Genomic DNA, 6675 nt, shown 5'->3' with positions numbered 1-6675 from the left:
GCTGTACATGTCAGTCTGTGGGATTCTCCAGGCCTTTTAACCACTGGTTCAGATTCTGTCAGAGTCTGACCATCAACACCTGGTAAGACAAACACAAAAACATCACATAAATTAAGATGGAAACTGAAATGGAAATTTCAGCTAATCAAGATTAGAGAAACTCTTGACCTGCCCAGCAGATAGTTAACAGCAGCAGTCCTGTCCTATAGTCCATCATGTTCAACTGTGTGTCCACTGTTCTCCCCTCGTCCTCTCTGCAGTCAGATAAGTAGAGGTGGAAGACATCTGAGTTTTGCATTGACTCCTCCTCACAAAAAGAAAAGAGTTAAACAGGACAAGTTTAGATTTCAGCCAAACAAATTATGAAAATGAATTAGGGCAAAATGTGGTCTATAATATCATTCAAGTATTTATGACTCTATAACTGTGTAATCTGACACGACCATTGTATCTGACTCACAAAAAAAACTGTGTAGTCCCAACCAGACATTACACCCCATTATCTTTGTAAGATTCAACAAATTAGTTGTGGGGCCCAGCCTCCAGTCTCCACAAGTGAATTCTGGTCCCCACAAAGCAGTGTGCTCTCAGTTTTCTGTCCCCACAAGTATATACAAAACAATGCCACACACACACTTGTGGTATAAATCTCAAACTGTTCCTGACAGTGCTGGTCATGCAAGTACACACAGACACACAGACTTTAGTTCCTCATGAGCCAGGGCCTATTAACAAACATTTAAAGACTCAAGACTTATGTTTGTTTGTTTTTGCAGAATAAAGTTTATAATTATGAATGTATTTAAATGTGTTCAACATTATTTAGATGTAAACATCACAATATGATATCACATAAGATAACTGGTGGTTCATTGAGTTTGTGTTACATTAACGCTGCTATGATTAGATTTAAAACTTTTATTAAATCTCATAAAAAACTTTTGTACGATGGAGGTGTTTTAAAAAGCCATCTGTTATTAGTTATATTTCCTGAAAACGCAGAAATAACTGTGAGCCACAAATGGTGGATGATACACAGGTGCAAAGACTGGTGTGAACTCATCAGTGGTCTGAGGGCTCCTCCTCTGGTGGCTTCATGTTACAAGGGTTCAGGCTCTGAAGGCTTTTTGCTCAGGTTTAATGATGGTTTGTGTGGTTATGGCTGCCTAGCACAGTAACACACAGCAACGCCTTCAGGTGATGCTGAACTTATTCCTCAGTGAGTCTTTGACAGTTGTGTTGCTACCAGTCCACTCCAGTCCTTTCCCTGCAGGCTGCCTGATCCAAGCTGTGTAGTAGCTGCCCACAGAATAAGAGACCTGACAGGTGATGGTCAGACGTTGACCTGGCTGCACAGTCACAGAGGCTGGCTGTGTCAGCTGTTCACACTTCACACCTGTGGAGACAAACATGTTGAACATAGAACCAGTGTAATAACAGTGAACAGTCAGAGTGCTGTGGTCATACTGTCAGTGTCTCTGCCTCAGTGAGACTCACAGGATCCAGCAGCAGCAGCACAGCTACAGAGAACATGGTTGGTGCTGAAGGTGATCTGATGGGAGCTTCTCTTCTTCTGCTGCAACTGGTAGCATCACATCAAGACGTTATAGCAGACATGGGGAAGTTCACTTTGCATGGAGAAAGACACTGAGGCTTTAAAAGGAGCACGGGCTGATGTGTGACACGTAGTCATAGCTTTAAAATGTTTAATGAGCATTTTTTTTAAAAACAATATTTTTATATTTTATACCTTAAAGATGAATTAAAATTTTTTTCATTCTTCACAAATCTAACACATGTCAGATGAGTCAGACAAACAGGTTTCAAACTTAGAAGACTTATGTTGCCTTTAATAATTTCCATTGTGTTCTGAGTTGGAAACTGGATCCACATATATAAATTTGCAGATAAATATTCATGCTTAAAGATTAGACATCATTCAGAATCCTGGTGTAATTTTGTAAATCCTTTTGTTGAGATAATCAACTTTTCAAAGTATAAAATGTATCTTTCAGATTTTGGGTGGAAGGAAATTTTATATTTGTACATTTATAGAGTAGAGAAGGTACTTTATTGATCCCACAGTAGGGAAATTTTTGTGTTACAACAGCAATAGAGAACAACCAACATAACACCATAAGAACTGAACTTCATAAAAACAAGACTACCGGTATTATTATTTTGCATGGCTTTTAATACATAGCCGAGTCTGACAGTAATTAATCATGGTCTTTTGTTCTCTTGTGTTGCTTTATCTTTTGTACTGATTGTACAACAACAATTATTTGATTTGTTATATAGTTCAGTTGGTTCAGACCCAGTCAGTGTTTAACCACCTATTGAAATGGATGGAGTTTTCAGAAATATAATTGTTCATTAGAACAGTAACATGGTCTTTAAAGATCAGGCTGTTTTGTCAGACAGAATTTTGTTGTTCTAACCAACAGGAAAGTTTGCAAAAAAAAAAAAAAAAAAAAAAAAAACAAACCCAGCAACACTATTTACACACACACACACACACACACACACACACACAGCCAGCCCCCATTGAATGCAGCAATCCTATGCATCACATTCAGGGCAGCATCTTCGTGTGTGTGTGTTGCAAATATATTTGTTGCACTGGGTGCATGTGTATTGTCTTCCTCTCTGTCTTGGGTCCACACAATGCACAGCGCTTCTTGGTTCCGGCTGCAACCTAGAAAAATGAAAAGATAAATTAGAATTAGCACTTAGTCTCTCTCTCCCAAAACATGAGTGTCACACATACAGTATTATGCCACAGCATTACACACTTACCTCAGGCTGTGGTGATTGTGAACCTGTATGTCTGGTTGATGGGCCAGCAGCATCTTCCCCCTGAATCCTCCTCATGATGGCTGCAGAGGCTGGTGTTCGTGGAACATGCCGTCTCGTCTACATGTACAGTGTCACCAGGGCCTTACCCAGTTCCTCCATGAAAAGTCTCCTTCTCTGGAGCTTCCTCCTGTTCCACTCTGGGTTCACAGCTGTCCAGACGACAAAGGCGTTGTACGCCGAGATGTCCAACATGTCAAAGAAGATCACCAGTGGCCAGTGTAGTGTCCTCCTCTTGCAGCTGTATGCAGTCACCAGCTTGTCCATCCCTCCTTTTGTGGCATTTTAGTCCAGGATAATCTCTGGTTTTTGGCCACAGATTGTCCCATCTCTATGCAGTGTGCTCATCAAAAGAACATTCTTTCCTTTCTTGGGCACATAGGACACCAGGGCCGTGTCAGCCATGTACAGAAACTTGGAGTAATTTAGAGGCCTGTCCTTTGTTTCCAGCAGTTGTGGTGGGAGCTCTGGCTTGTTCTTCCAGATCGTTCCCACCATGGTCAGCTTCCTCTTCAGGAGCTCCTGTCCCAGCTTGTACGAGGTGAAAAAGTTGTCGCAGGTGATGTTGTCCCTTCAGATTTTGACACAGGTCCAGGACAACTCTCATCGCCCGATTACGCTCTGGGACTCCTCCCTCAGGTTTCCCTGTGTACACCTGTAGGTTATAGGCGTATGAGGTAGCAGCATCGCAGGCAGCCCAGATCTTGATGCCATACTTAGCTAGTTTGGAGGGCATATACTGCCTGAAGGGGCAGCGGCCCCTAAATGCCATCAGCTGTTCATCTATGGAGGCCCAGGGTTGTAAAACAGGGGGAGGCGGTGCACCCACTTGTCCCATACCGTCCTGATGGCTGCCAGTTTGTCTGTCTGCCGTCAAACTGGTCTGTCTTCTCGGTTATCAAAGCGGATAACCCTGGAAATCACTTGGAATGTCTCCAAGGACATTGTTGCCCGGAATATTTCTCTGCCAGTTTCAACTGTCCACAGGGAATGCAGTGATTCTCCTTTTGACTTGTAGACTCCAGTGAGGTAGAGCAGGCCAAGGTAGGCATATAGGAGGATAATGTCCATAACCTTCCATTTCTCTCCATAAACACGCTGACCTAGGTTTGTGCAGTCCAGGTTTGTTTGGAGGATGGAATCTGGCATGAGGAGATGAAAAGCTGACCTGATGTCTTGGACATTGGAGACTGCCATTCTAGTTGCCCCTGGTTGCATTGTAATCTCATTAGCAGCAAGGCGGGGTGGCTCCTTTGATGGGCAAGAAGACCATGCGATGGCACCACACTTAGACATAAAGACGTCTCCAGTTCTTTGCTGCTCACGCGATGGTCCCGGAGCTGGCTCAGCCTGTAATAGTTTCGAAATAATAAATTACAATTTGGAAGCTGTAAGTCTCAAACAGAGCACATTTTATCAATCAGATGGTATCTAGCATGGTTATAACATACCTCTCCTTGCTGCTCCGCGCCTTCACCCACGTGCTCCACAGAAACAGTTCTTGGTCTTTTTCCGTGTTCTCTGGAGGATGGCTGCAGATACAGTAATGATGATAAAAGTTACAAGTGATCAAGCTCTAACTATCACACAAAGAACATTTTATCAAACAGACTGTATCTTGCATTGGAATCAAAGTCTTACCTCAGCACTTGGAACGAAATCTTCGTCCAAAATATCGTCATCCAAATCGCTATCTACCAGGAGAGTAGGAGGACCAGGACAGATAGGTGAAAAATAAGAGGGTGACGAACGACCAAAGAAAACAACAGCACAGGCACTGTCAGCGTTGAATTCTAAGTTCACATCGCTAATCTCATAAAAACTAAACATACAAAGAGGTCCACAGCACAAACCGTCAGCGTGGAAGTCCAAATGAGTCTGATACATACCACGAATATAAGGCTGTAACGGGGTGTGCAAGTTACATGTAGGTATGTTGATGCTCCGGAGACGACAGAGTCGTCTGCCAGAGCTATAAATAAGGAAGAAGGTAATCATCGGGATGCACCCCAGCTGTGCGCACCGACAAACAAGTCGCTAATTACTGAATGCAACACAGCTGAGGTGCAGATCCCGCAGGATTGAGAGAGCAGAGGAGAGAAAGGTGGAAGAGAGGCAGGTCACACCGAGTGGACCTGACACATCAGTACTTACCTTAATTTGTAATAAAAGCACTTCTGACTTCCCTGAATTGATATTTTGTATTCTGGGTCCAGCTTCTCTCTCTGTCTCTCTCTCTCTCACCACTCGGTGAGAGAGCCCACAGACATAACAAGTAGACAATTATTACTCTTAAATGAACATTAAAAGAGCATTCTCCTAATGAAACTGCTAAGCTGTGAACTTCATGAAATGCATGTTAATATCTTTATCGACTATTTATTGCATTAGTTACCAAGAAACATTTAAGTTATTTAATGCTTATTATTGTATTATATAACTTATAGTTAATGCTTATTACTGTATCAACTAATGTTATCAGTATCATTAAAACTATTAAAATAATGTGAGTTAATACCTTAAGTAACATTAGTACTGTGGGGGAGGAAGAGAAGAAAACAATAGAGCTGCTACTGAGAGCGGGATGACGGCGAGGGACGACTGAACTGTGCCAAAGCCTCATGATTCAGCAAGAAAAAACACAATTCCTGCTTAAATGATGATTTAATCTGAAATGAAGATTTTCAACAGAAAGCCACAATCCAACAAACTGGAGCCAGCTGAAAAGAGGATTCAGTGAGAGATCCATCCATCCATCCATCCATCCATCCATCAATCCATCCATCCATCTTCATCCACTTCATCTGGGACCGGGTCGCGGGGGCAGTAGCCCGAGCAGAGCCTCCTAGACTTCCCTCTCTGACATCTGAGCATATAAGGAGGTAGCTACCTATAACTGCAGGTTGTTATTATTTTGGAGGTTTTGGGGTCTTATCCTGAATTAATAACATGAAAGAGGGAGGTCTGCAGGGAATTCTGTTTGCAGCTTCAAACCTCAAGCAGTTTGCAAAAAACCTCAAGCAGTGTTTGGAGCTTTCATATGTTTCAAATATGCCACACAGAATACCACAGAATACATCACATTAGATAAAATGGCATTCACTCACAAGAATAGTGAAATGGCATCAACTCATAAGAATAGTTGATCTGCTCTTTTTAACACATTTCAACTTGAATCAAATACCTGGGACTGAGGCCATGCACATTCCCACCAACCTCTAGAAATGTAACAAGCTGATTTTTTTAATAGTACTGTTATCATCATTGTTAGTAGTAATTTTTTTAATTTATTTACTTCCCCTCCTTTTCCTTTTCTTGCATTTCATAGACTGCATAAGTTGGAAATACCCACACTTCACACACTACAACCTCGTTAAACACTCTATATCCTTTTGTAATGTCATGTAACTGTTGTCTCCCATGTTTGGTACTGTTTTGTTTCATTTTAGTTTCTGAAGGAGGACTGCCATGTTTTATATGATGATCAATATACTGCACATTTACTGTATGATGCTTTATTCCTATGTCCAGGGGGTTAGCATATCGTGGCCTTCATACAATGTTGAGTGTTAGTTTCATTCACTTCAGCTTATTTTGCTAGCAGTAATGATATGACCAGCAAACTTTTTACTATGAGGATGTAGGTTAAATTATAAAGTCAGGTCAAAAGCCAGTGTCAAAAGTAGACCAAAAATCACTGAGAAAGATGTTTGAAGAGCGTTGGGAGTCCTGAGGACAGTAAGGCATATAAGGCCGCAACAGTGGCTGTGACCAGGGCTGAGTGGTTATGGCAGGGGGCCCCCCCGAGGGGCTGCCCCA

At 42.0% G+C, this 6675-nt stretch overlaps 1 pseudogene; it reads right to left on the bottom strand.

Moving 5' to 3' along the window:
• Positions 1 to 1193: 1193 nt before the first annotated feature.
• LOC109968253 (piggyBac transposable element-derived protein 4-like) lies at positions 1194 to 4743 on the bottom strand (annotated as a pseudogene).
• Between the last annotated feature and the right edge of the window lie 1932 nt (positions 4744 to 6675).

This window comes from Monopterus albus, unplaced genomic scaffold, assembly GCF_001952655.1.
Source record: "Monopterus albus unplaced genomic scaffold, M_albus_1.0 scaffold145.1, whole genome shotgun sequence".
NCBI lineage: Eukaryota > Metazoa > Chordata > Actinopteri > Synbranchiformes > Synbranchidae > Monopterus > Monopterus albus.
This window is presented reverse-complemented; position numbering and strand designations above follow the sequence as displayed.